Source organism: Mastomys coucha, unplaced genomic scaffold (genome assembly GCF_008632895.1).
Source record: "Mastomys coucha isolate ucsf_1 unplaced genomic scaffold, UCSF_Mcou_1 pScaffold22, whole genome shotgun sequence".
NCBI classification, from domain to species: Eukaryota; Metazoa; Chordata; class Mammalia; order Rodentia; family Muridae; genus Mastomys; species Mastomys coucha.
The window spans coordinates 42,588,788-42,604,544 of record NW_022196905.1 but is presented as its reverse complement, the minus strand read 5'-3'; the positions used below and the strand labels follow the sequence as shown (position 1 = coordinate 42,604,544).

At 35.8% G+C, this 15,757-nt stretch overlaps 1 protein-coding gene across 5 annotated transcripts in view; it reads left to right on the top strand.

The window, feature by feature from the left end:
- Positions 1–15,757, top strand: part of Kcnip4 (potassium voltage-gated channel interacting protein 4) — a 1,067,715-nt gene that overhangs the window by 716,339 nt on the left and 335,619 nt on the right. The window lies entirely within an intron of this gene.

Genomic DNA, 15,757 nt, shown 5'->3' with positions numbered 1-15,757 from the left:
CATATATGCATATATTTGACTTTTCCAGACAGGGTGTCTCAGTGTAGCCCTGGCTGTCCTAGAACTCACTCTGTAATCCAAGCTGGCCTGGAACTCAGAAATCCACCTGCTTCTGCCTCCCAAGTGCTGGGATTGATATATTTTTGAACTCATGTTTTTAAGAGTTCTTCTCCACAGCCTTAAGGGCTACCCTGAAGGTCCCAGCATTTACCACTTTTTCTGAGACATTAGCTTCACCCTCAGTTTCTAGATTCAAGCTGTTTGATTATGATAGAGTCATTAATGTTAACAGGGAGGACATTCCTTAAAGGAGGAGTGTAAAATATGTACATTAGTATTCAAACAAGCCTTATACCCATGGAAGCACATATTCACCAGCCCAGTCTTAGGGATATGAACCATGTTATTCTGTCCCCACAAATGCCTTGCTGGACCTGACAAAAATAAAGCTATAAAAAGGAGCCATAGAAATGGCATAGAATATACACACATCACTCTTGTGAGAGAGACCAGTTGGTCCTCAACACCCACACCAGCCTTACAACTGAGCTTGTAACCTGACACCATGGCTTCCATGGGCAACTGAACTTATGCATACATGCATAGATACATGAATACATATATACATACACACACACAGACACACACACACACAAAAATCCTAAAAGTAAAAATATATCTTGAAAGAAATCTATGATGAAATGGTTATTAGGAAAAGGCTTCAAATACGAAATGTTTTAAGAGGCCATTATTTTCTCACATATTTAAAACAACATATTATTTACACAAAATTTAAGAAATTTAGTGACACCTAAAGAAAATTAAAGTTACCTGTATTTTACTAACGAGAAATCCAATATTTAAGTCTGCATGCTGATGGGCATATGCACACATGCATATAAGTGAATGTATTTATGTGATTCTTAAAATATTACAACATAATTACTTATGACTAATAAATTTCTAATATCATTTTCTGTTTTCCTAATATATTCATTCATGTATATGTGTCATTACTTAGGAATTTATTTACCTTGCTCTGATTTTTAGCACTTGGACATTTTGCATTGCTTGCTACTGTATTTTCATAATAGCCATTTTTGTGCAAGACTATTTGCGTGTAAATTATTTACTTATCTCCAAATTTATATGTTGAAATTTATGTATTATATGTTGAGTCCCAAATTAATGGCATCAGGAATGGACTTAAGGAAGATTATTAGATCATAAAATCAGAGCTTTTATAGATGGGACTAACCCCATAATAAAAGAGACTTGAGGTTGCTCATCTGGCCCACTACTGTATGGTGATGTGGCAGAAAGGTACCTTGTATGAACCAGGAATGAGTCTTTATAAGCTGCAAATGCGTGAGATATAAAAATTGTTTATATGTTTATTGTGTATAAGTGCATCATTTGCATATATACCTGTGCACTTCATTGATACCTAGAGGCCAGAAGAGTGTATAGGATACTCTACAGTTGGAATAGCAGACAGTTATGAGCTCCCATATGAGTGCTGGTAGTTGAACCCATGTCTTGTAAAATAGCAGCCAGTACTTTTAACTACTGGAGCATCTTTCCAGCCTGCTTTGTAATGTTTTATAGAAATATGATTCTACTAAGACAGTAACTAAAATTTCTATACCTGTTGAGTAAAAATGTGGCATAGTAAGCAAAAATTTAGAAATTTCATCCCCAAGAAGGAAAGAAATATAGAAAACTTCCTCAAGAAGGTTGTGAAAAATTTTAAAAATATCCACTTAAGAAAATATGGAAGAGGGAAAGATGGTTTACAAGGTGATGAGTATATGTTTAGCATTGAAAGATAAAACCAGAGAGAGCTCTACTTTCCTGACTCACTTTTACTAACAGAGGAAGTATATCCATCTGACAAAAAATTGAAGAATACTAATGCAATAGAAGATAAGGAAATTTAGAATGGTCAATTTAGGGGAATAAAGTTAGACAATTTAATATAAATACCAAAGTTTGTATCAATTATATGTTTATTGCTTCATTTACCATCATCACTCATATTGATAGCAGGACATTTGGGGAAGAATTTAAATACATGGGATGTAAGTATTTAAGACGCATGCCTAATACTTAAGGAGAAAGACTTATGGGCATGAATACACTGAACTTTAATGGCATTAACTGATCTGGTAAGGAATTATACCAAACATTATCTTAAACGCTATAGTCAAGTCAGGAAAACCAGTGCCTAAGAAAGAAAACGAGATGATAACAAAACCTCTGTTCTCATCTGCTCTTAGATTTCCCAGTTAGAGGGGCCAGTGGCATTTCTCTTGCTTTCAGTTATATTTTATAACTCATAGCCATGAGTATAGTCAGAATTTGCCTTGAAAGTGCTTTATACTCTTTGGAGTAGACTAAGCACTTTTATTAAAAAGTAGGGACATATTTGTAAGTAAGATAATTAAAATATTTTATAATGAAGGTAGAAATGATAGTGTCTTTTGCTAAGTCCACAGGGACATGTAGCTGAAATAGGTTGAAACTTTATTAGTGAGAAGATCCTTTTGATAAATCCACCTGAGACATGCTAATAGGTGTTTCTTGCTCAAGCTATGGAGAATGGTTAAATGCTCAATTTAATTTATAATATTAAAATAATGTGTGAATAGTGGAGGGGCTGGTAGCAACAATCAGAAACTATTTGCATTTTACTTTCAGAAGTGCTACAGCATGCAAAAGGCACCTGTTCAGTGTTAGTTTGTTACTATCAGCTATGTTGCACTATACAAGGTGCATGATCAGAAAGAAGAGACATAAAAACAGTAACAACTTCTGTTTGGAATCTCAGAATCTTCAATGCCAGTGGTTTTCAACCTATTGGTTGTGACCCCTTTGGAGGTCAAATGACCATTTCACAGGGGCCACCCAAAACCACTGGAAAGCACAGATATTTATATTACAATTCACAACAGTAGCAAAATCACAGTTATAAAATAACAACAAAATAATTTTATGGTTGGGGTCACCATTGCATGAGGAATTGTATTAAAACATCCCAGCATTAGAAAGATCAAGAACCACTCTTCCATTCCATATAATGAGCTCTGACAATATGTCCTGGGTGCAATTGTATGTGAAGAATTCTGAGTATATCTAAATACAAAGGAACTTAGCACACAGTTTGACCTTCTCTTACATTTAGAATTCTATAAGTGTAGGGGTATTGTAAATCTCTCCATAATAATAGACAACATTTTATTTAACTTGATTTTGAAATTCATACACAGTATTTATATGTGATAAATACTCAGCAACTCTTGAGAAACAGATAATTGTACCTGACCTACTTGTCCTTAGATTAGGAATCACTATCAATTGAATACATATTTTTCTTTTAAATTTGTAAATTATTTAAAGATCAAAGTGCAAGTATGTATTATCTAAAGAGTATCTATTGAACAAATTCTTATAAGTAACAGTGTTAGATAAAAATATAAAACTGAAAACAATTGAAAGTAGAAGTTTAGGGGAAGAAAAATGTCTTTAGAGTTTAAATCTATTGAAAATAATCTCAGAACATTACAACTGGAAAAGTGCATGAGTCAGAATGCAGTGGTATGTGTGTGTTTGTTTATTTTGTTTGCTTTGTATTTCTTTTTAACCTGCATTAGTACTCTATTCAAATGAGATCAACAAGAAACATAAATTTCTTTTACATTTTTATTAAAGGAGGATTTTCTAAGAGTCTCAACTGAAGCTCCTCCTCTGGTGTCCACTGGGGTTAGGAAAGCTTTCCTGGATGCACCAGTAAGCCTACATCCTTACTGTTCAGAAGGGAGAGCACAGGCCATCTGAATATAGGATTATGTCATTTCATTATAAAAGTTCAAGCCACAATCTCCGTCTTCAATTCCAACTCAAGGCAATGTGACAGGACTACTTATGATCGGATTCAAAATACCATCTTTATGTTTGTTAATCACATAACTTTGGGTACAACATGAATGATGTTGCACCTACCATTGAGTTAGGCAAAGGAAGTCTTTGTTCAAGACTCTTTAATAGAAGTCTAGAAGCAACATTAGAGGAAATAGAGCTTAAGTGTAGGGCAATGAGCAGGAGATTTTAAACTCTCAGGTGGGTCGAAAGAAAGTTTCTGGTGGACTGCACAGTGGATGATGATCAGAGTGCGGAGTGCTCTGAGTTTGTTAATTGTCAGTTGTCTAAGGAAGCTTTCTCCCCGTCACAGAGGCAAGCTTAGCTCCCAAGATCAGTTTTCAGAGAGACAAATCTCAAATCTTTAGATATAGTTTTCTGGATACAGACCCAGAGGCTAGAGTTGCAAGTTTTCTAAAGCAAATGTTCTCAAAACTTGGAGGGCAGGAGCTTCCAGTTGTCTTATTTTCAGGGGACCTGATGAGGCTAAGAAAGCCACTTTAGGAACTGACCCCTTAACTGAATGAATGCTAGTGTCCTTGCCTTTAAAGCAAAAATGAAATAAAATCTTAAGATGGTATTAGAAATACCATGAACTGGTCATGCATTTCAGCATGGTATTGCAGAAATATCAACAGATATTTCAATGAGAGCCCATGAAATGGGGCTAACTTGTGTTAAGAGAGTAACTGAATCAAAAACCCAGTAATTCTTCACTTATCATAAACTGCTTTCAAGTGTCAAGTTCCTATATATTTTAACTTCCTACAGGTTTAGCTTTATTCTAATTTTCAGAGAGACTAAGAGCATTTCAGAAAGACTTTTCTTTGAATCTAGCCACACATCAGCAAGGGTCAAGATGTCATTCAAAACCAGGACCATGTAACTGCCAGCCAGTGTCTGCTTCTCCCCTTCAAGGAAGCCAGGCCCATCATGCTCCAGGATGGTGTGTGGAGAGAGAGAAGCTTAGCTGGGTAAGGGTGGATACAGCTAGGATCTTGGTCCCTGGTGAGCACAGAGGCAAAGAACACATGCCCAGAAACTGCTTTGGAGAATTGGTTCAATTATTGAAGGAGACAAAGAGGTATTTATGCCCCTAGAGAAGTGGTCACAGTCTCTGTGGCTAGTTTGTGTAGTCATGTACCATTGGTCAGGACAGGAGTGTTGGAAAACATTTTATCTCCTACTCAACGCATGTAAGGGGAAAACCTTATAAGGCTAGTCAAGGAGTGAATCCTGATAACTGTTAGGGTGATGAACTCTTAAACAGATTGATGATGGGGCAGCCAACTTAATGGCATCAAGTTGGGAGGAGGAAGGGAGCTAATTCTTGACATCTTTATCTGAAGTATCCTGAGTTGTAGCTCTCCTCGACCCTTTCGCTGTAGTCCTGGGCCATTCTAGTCCCACATGTAATCGCAAAGTCTTGGTGTTTCTAAGAAGTTGAACTTGTTCTCAGAACCTTTATAAGGCCTAAGACAAAAACAATAAATCTCTATAGTCACCTTGTAATGAAAATTGAGAGGTCAATCTTTTATTTTTTTCTCCAAGTTTCATTAGTCACAAATGTTAAAATAGGAGGCAGATTGGGGACCACATGTTGAGGACAAAACAGACTTTGAAGTAACTTCCAACCAAGGGTCATGTGGGTGTGATCTGACATTTTTTAAACTGGACTATGTGGGTTCTTAAGACCTTCAAATCACCATTAAAAGGAACACAGGTGACCTTTTCTTTCTGGCTTTCTATACTTGGCATTAGTGAGAAATGACTGGGGTGTATTCTTTGTTGTCCTTGGTGCTCTTACCTACAAGGCACAGCTGAAGAAAGGAGCACACTCTGAAAAGCCAAATGCAAAAGAGCAAGCATTCTTCCTTGCTGGCATTACAGCCTGTGATTTTTTTCTCCCACTCTGTTTCTCAATGCAGCTATTCACCCATCCTACTGCATGTGTAAATTAGCAGGTAAACCCACTCAGCTGATCAGGTAGTTGCTCTGACCAGAAGCAATGGATCTACTGACATAGGCTTGAAGTTTAAGCTTTCCACCAATACAGTGTGGCCTGGCTAAGGAAGATTCTTTCCTCTGAGCCTTAGTTTCCTTTTCTGTGGAATGAAGACTATCATTTCTAAAACTAATATGTTAGTCTTATTCAAATGTTATCTTCCTGTAAAATACATTCAGGGACATCACCTCAGTTTACGTCTCTTATACATTTCCATCCATTTGAATTCTAGGACTTTTCAAATGTACTGCCTTTGTTCTTCATTTACATAGGAAGGCAGTATAATGATAAGTGACTACATTACAGATATGCACAGGACTGTATCTGAATGATGTCTGATGCACAAGGACTTTATATGTCAGTGATATAAAACACATTGTCTGGTTTCTGAGCTTGAGCTGCTATATTTATCAACTGGAGACCTTATGAATATTTTCCAAGGCTTTGTTGTTTACCTACCACTACCTGCCTAGCTAGTACTTGTCTAATGGCTTTAATTTTGGAATCCTCCATTTGAAAAGTGTTCCTTTTCTGATTTTAAAGCCACAAATGAAGCCTTTTGACCTTCTTTGTCACTAACATTCAAGACTCTTGTCTATAACTATCAGCTATACCCACTTGCTCTATTGTGGATATGGAAGGAGGTCTCAAAATGAACTCATTGCTGGAAAAGGTACTGGGAAAGTCACTGGATCTCAAAAAGAGCAAAGTTAGTGATTAAACTGACTACCATTAACAGTGTAGGCTGGCATTACTCACAGGAGGGAGTCCTAGAGTGTGGCTGATGACTGAAACTGGCCCAGGATCATGTAAGAATCATGCTCCATCTCTCAGAAGTCCTTAAAGATGTCTTTAATGAATTCTTTCTTTTAAGTCTCATTTCTGCTTAACTCAGTGGGGTCTGTGTCATGATTGTAAAGTTGACTGTAGCTGTCCAGCAGCCATGGATGAACTGGGTACCTAAAAGGGAGGCTGGAAATAAAAAAGCATGGGGGTGGGGCGGGGCAAGAGAAGGATGAAGCCAAGATAAAAGTTTCTGATCAAGGCTCATAGTTTAATATTTAGCACTGTATTTATGTAGGGAGAGCCTACAGACCTATCCTTTGTTTCAGCTGGATTATGCTGCTTTTATTCAGCTGGATTATGTTGCAAAGCAAGCTCAGCAGGCAATCTGCTCCTGTAGGAATTGCTGATGCAGCAAGGCAAAAGATTCCACCTAGGTTTGCCTAAGACCATCTGTGGCAAACACTTATGATCTATTTAGCCTGCTCAAGGCTGGGTGAAGGGCAAGCTGACTGATCCATCGGTTCAAGCAAACCAATGTCAAGGTTAATTAAAATTAATGTAAGAATCAGGTGACATCAATATATCCAAGAGTAGAGGTTTTATAAATTATTCTGTGTTGTCTTCACACATTCACTGTATTCTATTATTTTGAAAATTCTTGAAGTTCAATAGGGATGTTTGATCACAAATACCACAATGAATACTTGAAGGGTACCAATATTACTTTTATGTGTATATTCCCTGGAGGAAAGACAGAGGGTGAGGAATTATACATATAAATTATGTATTTAAGTCATTTCTCTCCTTCCTACCAAATCTTCAATGTTAAATAATCCTACTCTCAGCTTGCATTCCTCTGTACAACAGCATATTAGCTCATTTCTGCTGTGTTTCTTATTGACCTTAGTAAATTCCATTACACTACTCAGAGAAGAGCCTGGTACATAGTAAGTGCTCACAAGATGTTAAGTACCTCTGCTTAGTAGCATTGATAAAAAGATCAAAACTTACAAAGCACAAATTCCCAATTGACTACAAACCTCAGTCAAGTCCTTGTAGAAATATCAGCTAGACACTTATATCTTGAATGTCGACAAGAACACTGAGCAAGAAATGTGTACTCTAAGAAGTACTATACACTTCACATCATATTCACTGTTTCCATGAAAGAGTCAACTAAATGTGAACATCCCTCTTCTACATTGTGATTCAAATACTACAAACCAAGCTAATGTGATCCATGGTTTTTTTTATTAGATGTTTTCTTTATTTACAATATCTCCTTTCCCAGAAGTAGAGGCTCACAGCCATTGGAACTAGGGAAAGGACCCAAGGAGCTGAAGGATTTGCAGCCCCTTAGGATGAACAACAATATGAACTAACTAGTACCCTCGGAGCTCCCAGGGACTAAACACCAACCAAAGAGTATATACACATGATCCATGTTTTTAAAGCCTGTGTTGGTTTTAGAAGCCTGGGCACTGGATATCTTTGAGTAGAATGTTGCTACAGAGAGTTCTAATCCCCTCCACAATCTCTTATGGTCATTTTACCAGAGTTTTTCTTTGTGGGTCCTCCTATTCAGCCTCCAGAGTGCCAAGATTGGAATGAATGTGCCAGCACACCTACCTTAATAGCCCCACTACCTTTTCTAGCACCAAATTTTTCAATAAGTATCTATATATGAGCATGATAGGACAGTTATTTTAGTCACTCCTCTAATATCCTATTAAGCAGTTACTTAGCATATGGAACCATGATAAGGATAATAATTTTTAAAAACTTGATGACTCAGAAACTGTTGACTGAAAGTAGTTCTGCTTATGTGATACTATTCGAGAACAGTCAAGCTCTACGACATCTGTTTTCATCTGTATGAAAAAGACGATATCTTCTTTGTCAGCACAGGAACATCATCTGATTTTAATGACTCTCTTATTATTGACTGTACACCTACAATAGCATGGGAGTTTGTTAGCAGTTGTTTTAGAGTTGTGTTAACACTTCCTTACCTCACAGGGTCCTTATTTGGCTTTCTCTACCACTTACATAAGACTTCCTTTATCACAAGAGCAGTTGAATTTAGCTATTTAATTATGAGAAGACAAAACGATGAGTTCAAGAAACAACAGTAGGAGCGGATGTGTTTGAATTGATGTGTTTGTCACTCAAACTGGAACCAGTCAATACGTTTGTTGTTAAAGACAACTGAACAGAAAGTCTTTCCTACTATCAACATAGGAATTAAGTTAGGGAAAGCAGAATAATTGGCATTATCAGGCAAAGCTCATTCCTCTCTCACACCTCATTTTCCACTTCAAATTAAATCCACTTTTGACTAGGTGTAGTCCTTTGAGATACGGGAAACATCTAACACAGCAAATTAAAGAAAAAGTACATTGGCTAGTTAGATTCCTCTGACAGTGGGAGAATTCAATGTTTATATATAAATTCTGTAGCTTGGCTGACAAAATACAAATGGATATCTTACCATAAGTATTTAGAATGTGCATTTATAATATTACATATATATATATATATATATATATATATATATATATATATATATATATATATATATGACTGCAGTTAATCTTCATTTCAATTTCCTTTCCTATAGGTATAATATCCAAAGGGACATGGATATTATTTGTGATATTGTCATGTTATTTGTAATTTGCATTGAGTGATTATGATGCATCTCAGTTTATGTCTCATTTGCTTCTTGTCTGAGATACAAGTATTACAGCATTAATTGTTACGGCCTCTTTATCACACCTGATGATGTTCCCATGCCTTTATCTCTTGGGTATCAGTAATAAAAACTAAATACATAGAAGATTCATATTTTCATATAATGGCTTATGCTTGACAATCACAAACATTGTTTTTATTATCTAAGTTCTATCATGAGGTTTGAGGACTTACATGGCTCACTACAAGCTATTTCCTCAAAGCAACTTCCGTTAAACATGTGAAGAAATCACATATTCTCCTACATCATTAACTCAGCTTAATTTACATAAAATATTTTCCTTCATTGTGACAAAATTAACTTGTTACCATATGAAGTTAAGTATTTCCACACAGAATTTGTAAACCAATTTTCTATGTTGAATACAAGGAACAATTCCCAAAATAACTCTACACTAAATATTATTCGATATTCAATTGAAGGCTAATTAACTTCCTTATTTCTTCTTTTCCTAGTTTTCTGTAGTACAGGGGCACTTAAATACATAAATTCTATATAAATAGAACTTTCACTTTGCTCTATACAGGAGGAAGATGTCAAGGCATTATTTGATACATAGAGGATCATCTACCATTTCTGTACAACAGATACAATATAGGTTTCTTTGCTTAAACACTAGAAGCTTCTTCTGGAAAAAAATATCAGAACTAGAACCTGACAAGTTGTTTAATCATTTATATATTACCACCCATACTGATACCATTCCATTTCAACATCAGTAGCCTACTCAGAACAGATTAAGAAGAGAGAGAAAGACAGGGAGGGCACTCTGCTTAAAATAAAAGCAAATGAAAATGATAGCAATCACAGGAAAACCAGAACAAGAAAACAAGAAAAGTCTTTCAAGGCTGAGGTCAGACATGGTAGCACGAGGCTCTCATGGAAATGCATTTCTAATATTTATCTGTCAGTAAACTCTCTTGCAATATTTTTTGTCATCTTATTTCAAGTCTTTAAATAATCACCCCCAGAAGTCAGATCCTGATTACGGTGCCAGAGCTCTTCCATGGGGTAGACCCAGGTTGATTAACATGCACTTACATCAATTCCTTATAAAGACAAATTTTAACATAAAGTATACTTGAGTGTACAACATCTCTGGTGCTATTGAAAATATATGAATGATATAGCTGTGTTTTATGACTACCAAGCACAATCATAGCAATCCTAGCTTATAGAAACACTTGCAAAGGAGAAGAAACATCCAGCTATTTCATGGTAACCAAGAGGATTATGTTTGTGTGCATATGTGAAATTTATGGGAGAGCTGCCAGCAATATTGGCAAATGAAGAAGGCATGGTGTAGTGATAATCAGGAAAAGTGAGGGCAGACATGGGCATATTATTTGGTGATTCTTGCCTTGACTCCACTGTGTATCTTCCAAGCTGGCATGATTTTGCGATAGAAGGCTTATGAATATAAACCCCTTAACTATGCTATATCTATAATGGGAACTCAATGGTTATATTTTATTACCCAAGTGCAACAGTAGTTTTTGGATTCAAGACTATTAGAAATCAGACTTCATATAAGAACTGGGAAAAATCAGTACATACAGTGCTTCCCACAGAAACATGAGGACCTGAGTTCAGATTCCCAGAACCAAAGGCAATGCTGGTTTGGTAGCATGCCTCTATGATTCAACAAGATGAAAGATGGAGGAAAGAGAATCCCCAGGTGCTTGTTGGCCAATTAGCCTGGCATATGCAGGTTTGCACAATGAAATACCTTGTCTTAAAGTGGGAAGCAAGAATTGACACACAATATTGGCCTCTGGCCTTTACACATATTCCATGGCACTTGTACACTTACATTGATACATTGACAGCAACATGCTTCTGTGTGCACACACATACACAAACACACACACACACAAATGCACACACACACACACACAGAGAGAGAGAAAGAGAGAGAAACAGAGAGACAGAGACAGAGAGACAGAGAGAGAAAAAGAGAAGGAGGGAGAGAGCAAACCAGGGAGAAAGAGAAGGGAAGGGAGAGGCAGAGAAGATAGGGCATTTTTTTTAAGAATATATCTATCCTGGAATAAATCTCTGATTGTAGGAAAAGAATACCTGGATGGCTTTTATATTTTAATATTTATATACCAATTTCTACAGTCTCGACAGCCTATTGGTTAAGAGAGATCCTGAACACTTGTTTGAGTCTAAAAATCCAATATGGCTAAGAACTCTAGAAAGTTATTGAGCCATACCCCATTCCTAGCAGAGTACTAAAGGAAGAACCTCTCATGTCCCTGGTATCGCTATTTAGCATACCTTTGTGCTGTTCCCCCATAAGTCTCCTTGTCAGTATCATCACAGCAGCATTAGTGAGGCAGTGACAACAATATCAAAACAATGCAAATAAAAAGGAGGAAGGAAGATGCAGTGAGCTTTCTTCTTTCCCTTTTCCCTCCCCCCTTCTTCCTTTCTTTCCTTTTCATTTTCTATGATAGTACATCATTTTGTACTAATATAGTAGAGAGATTGATCAGTTTGGCTCGTTTGAAACCCTGGAGGTAGTTTTGTCAAAATAGAATGCCCTTCTGGAGATCATGAATTAGTACATAGTTTACTCACCTGGAATTACTTCCTAGCCACAAGAGAAACCAAGGACAGGTTTCCAGTCTCACCACTGTGGGTCACAAAGAAGTTCTCAGAAATAAAAGCTGAGCAGGAGCAAGTTCAGTGTTCCATCTGCACTCTTGGGAGTAGTTGAAGTAGTTATTAAACCTGCACATGTAATCATTTATATCTTCATAAATAAACACTTGGGAAAATGATAATTTATGGACAAGACCCAATTATTCTAAAAGAAACAATGCTTTGAACATAAAGGGAAACTATTAAGGAAAAATAATTTTGTATGTAATCTTAAATTTAACAATTTTCTAAAACAGTGGAATTTTAACCCAGATAAAAGCTATATGATTATTTTGGATGCCTAGACAGGCCAACACTCCTTGAATGTCTCATACAAATGGATAAGTGAATAAAAGAAAGCAGAGATTGTCATATAGACAAACTTCAAACTGATAATTCTTTTTATTTTTCATTTTAAAATTATGGTATACTTCACCCACAATAAATTGTATATCCTTAATGTCTATACACTAAATTATTTTTAATATATGTATATGTTTGTGTGTATGAAATAGTTTGAATCAACTTAATAAATTACAGATCTGTTGTCACCCCAAATTTTTATGCCACCTTCAAACATTCTGGCCATCTTTTTCAAGAAATGAATAATCTTTCACCTAGATAAGTTTACTATGTTTATTTTGGCAATGTTTTAGAAACTTACATTTTATATACCCCTTTATACTTTATCCCAATTATTTTGGTAGGACACATAATAGTTTATCCTTTTTAATGATGAAATTATTCCAAGAATAGAAATACATTAATTTGCTGATACATTTACTTTCCTTTGGCTTGGTGTTGACATAAGGTCAATAAGTAGCCCCATAGGCTTCAAATTAATTGGAGATCCTTCTTCCTCTGTCTCCAAGTCCTGGTACTGAATGAGTTAACTATCTACATCTTTGGTTTTCACTTGTGGTTGGAAGATGAGTTCTAGTTTGTTTGAATAATTCTGACAGTCGTATGTGAGCTTTCCTACGTTCATGTGATTTCTTTGCTCCTTAGTAAATTGGGAAGAGTAAAATTTGTTGATCAGAAAGTAAATGCATATTTGGTATTTCAGAAAACAGCTGAACTGGTTTTCAAAGAAGTTAAACAGTTTTACATTCTCAGTAGACACTTATGAGAGATCTGGTTGTTCCACCTTGTCCATACCACACTACATATCATGTGTGAGCAAAATGTTAATTACTTCCAAATTGCAAGGAATATAATGATAACCCAATGATGACATATATTAATATTTCCCTAATGACAACTGATACTGGTGTCCTTCTTTGTACTTTGTGTCATCTGTATATCTTCATTAGTTAAGTGTCTGCTTATGGCTTCTCTAATATAATAGTCTCTAAATGAGGTGCTTATATTCCTATTGAGTACTCTGAACTTCTTGCATACTCTGGAAACAAGTCCTCTGCATACATCTTGCCCACTTATTCAGTTAGAACAAAATACTTTACAGCATATCATTTCTAAATACTGTAATTGTATTCATAGCTAGAAAAGCTACATCAATTCATCCATTCTTCCACAAGTCCCACTTTCTATTTAAAATAACATTGTGGTAAGTTATAAAACGAGAGAATATGAATTTTATATTGTCCTGTTAAAATTTCCATGACTCATTTAGAGTCATTGAGTTTCTGGCTCAATTTATAAATAGATTATTGATATTTACACTTAACAAAAGACTGTTTATTACATTGGTAGCATTATCTGGTACTCTATTTGTACAATTGTATTAATACATATTATGTTTAAGAAAACAAAATACTGGGGAACTGCACATTTATTTTCTAAAGTGCTTGGTTATGATCACAGTTTTGGGTGCTGAAAATCTGAAATCAGGCTGCTTACTCTAATTGCTTAGCCTTTAGAGAGTTTCCCTCAGCTGCATCACAATAAAAAAGAAAAGCCAAACTGAAAAGATTCATACAGATGGCTCATGTGTAAGGTATATGTATTTGCTTTATGTGACAGCAGTGTTATCAGCTTTAATCCTTCTGAGAACAGAGTCATGCTACAGAATGTCATCCATTATGCTCTTGCCTTGTTAAGGTATGACCACCTCAAAAGTCCCACACAAAAATCCATCTCCCAGTCCACAGTATTATAGGGACAAAACAAATCAAAATTATAGCTCTGTTAGAAATGATATGTTCTTACTATGTTTATTGTTAGTATTGCAGTGCAAGTCATGTTGATATTGACTCCTGAAATCTAACTTCAATCATTTTTTCACAGACTTGTTGTTATTGTAATTTAGATATCTTATATCCCCAAAGGCCTGTTTACTAAATGCTCATACCCTCAGGGTAGCCCAACCTAGAAGGAAATTCAGAAACTGAGAGCCAAAGTATATATTTTGTTTTGTTAAGTTAACCATCTCTGTTCTTTCACTATAGTGATCTATATCTGGATAAGACAGTAATATTTAAATATAGGTACTCTATTTGTATAATTAATTAATTAATTAATTTTGATAACTTACTGAATTATCTAATTATATTTGCTGTGATTTTCACTTAATGTTGAAGAAAATAGGTAGAAAGTAAGAGCAGGTAATTTCCTGCGATATAGATATTAGTGGTAGCATAATTAAATTGAAGCATTTGTTCTTTACCATTATGCTAGCTGGAGGTTTATATAAGTTTTCCTACACTGAAGAAGTTGGTTTTTGCTCTTGGACTGGTTTTAAATGAGATTGGGTTGTCAATCTTTCATAGCAACTATGGAGATGATAGTATAATTGTTAGTACAGTTAACTTGTGATTTTGCTATTGTAATGTGAGTCAAGCCTATATTTCTGAAATAGGCTTTAGACTGTGTGTTGATTCTGTACACTGTATTATTTGATTTATGACACTTTCCTTAGTTGTTTTGTACCTATACAGGTATTCCTCATAAACATCATTTAGAAGTTTGTTTCTTTATTATGGCTCTGCGTATCTTTGATGTTGCAAGGATCATGGCCCCACAGAACGTTTTCAGAAGCTTAATTACTTCATGAGACTTTCTAATGATCTTTGTTTTGTTTCATTTGTTTGGTTGGTTGTTGTTCCTTTTTTAAAAAATTTATTGACAGCCCAAACTTTTTCACTCATCCCAGTCCACCCCTCACAAAGTCCCTCCCCCTCCCCTTCCTCTTCTCTTTTACCATTGAGAAAGCACCCTCCCCTTGTTTTTAATAGCTAAATAGTATTCCATTGTATAAATGAACTACATTTCTGTATCCATTCTTCTGTTGAGGGACAGCTGGGTTGTTTCCAGTTTCTGACTATTAAAAAGGAACCTGCTGTGAACATAGGGGAGCACATGTCCTGAAGTTATAGTGAAACATCTGCATATATGCCACCAGTGATATAGCTGTGTCTTCAGGTAGGTAGAACAACTTCCAATTTTCTGAGAAGACATCAGAACAGTTTACAGGTTGGTTGTACAAATCTGCAATCCCACCAGCAATGGAGAAGTGTTCTCTTTTCTCCATATACTCACCAACACATGCTGTCCCTTGGGTTTTGATCTTAGCTATCTGACATGTGTAAGGTGGAATCTCAGGGTCATTTTGATTTGCATTTTCCTGACATTTGAGATTCCTCTGTATCCCACTTTTTTTTTTTGTTTTTTTTTGTTTTTTTTTT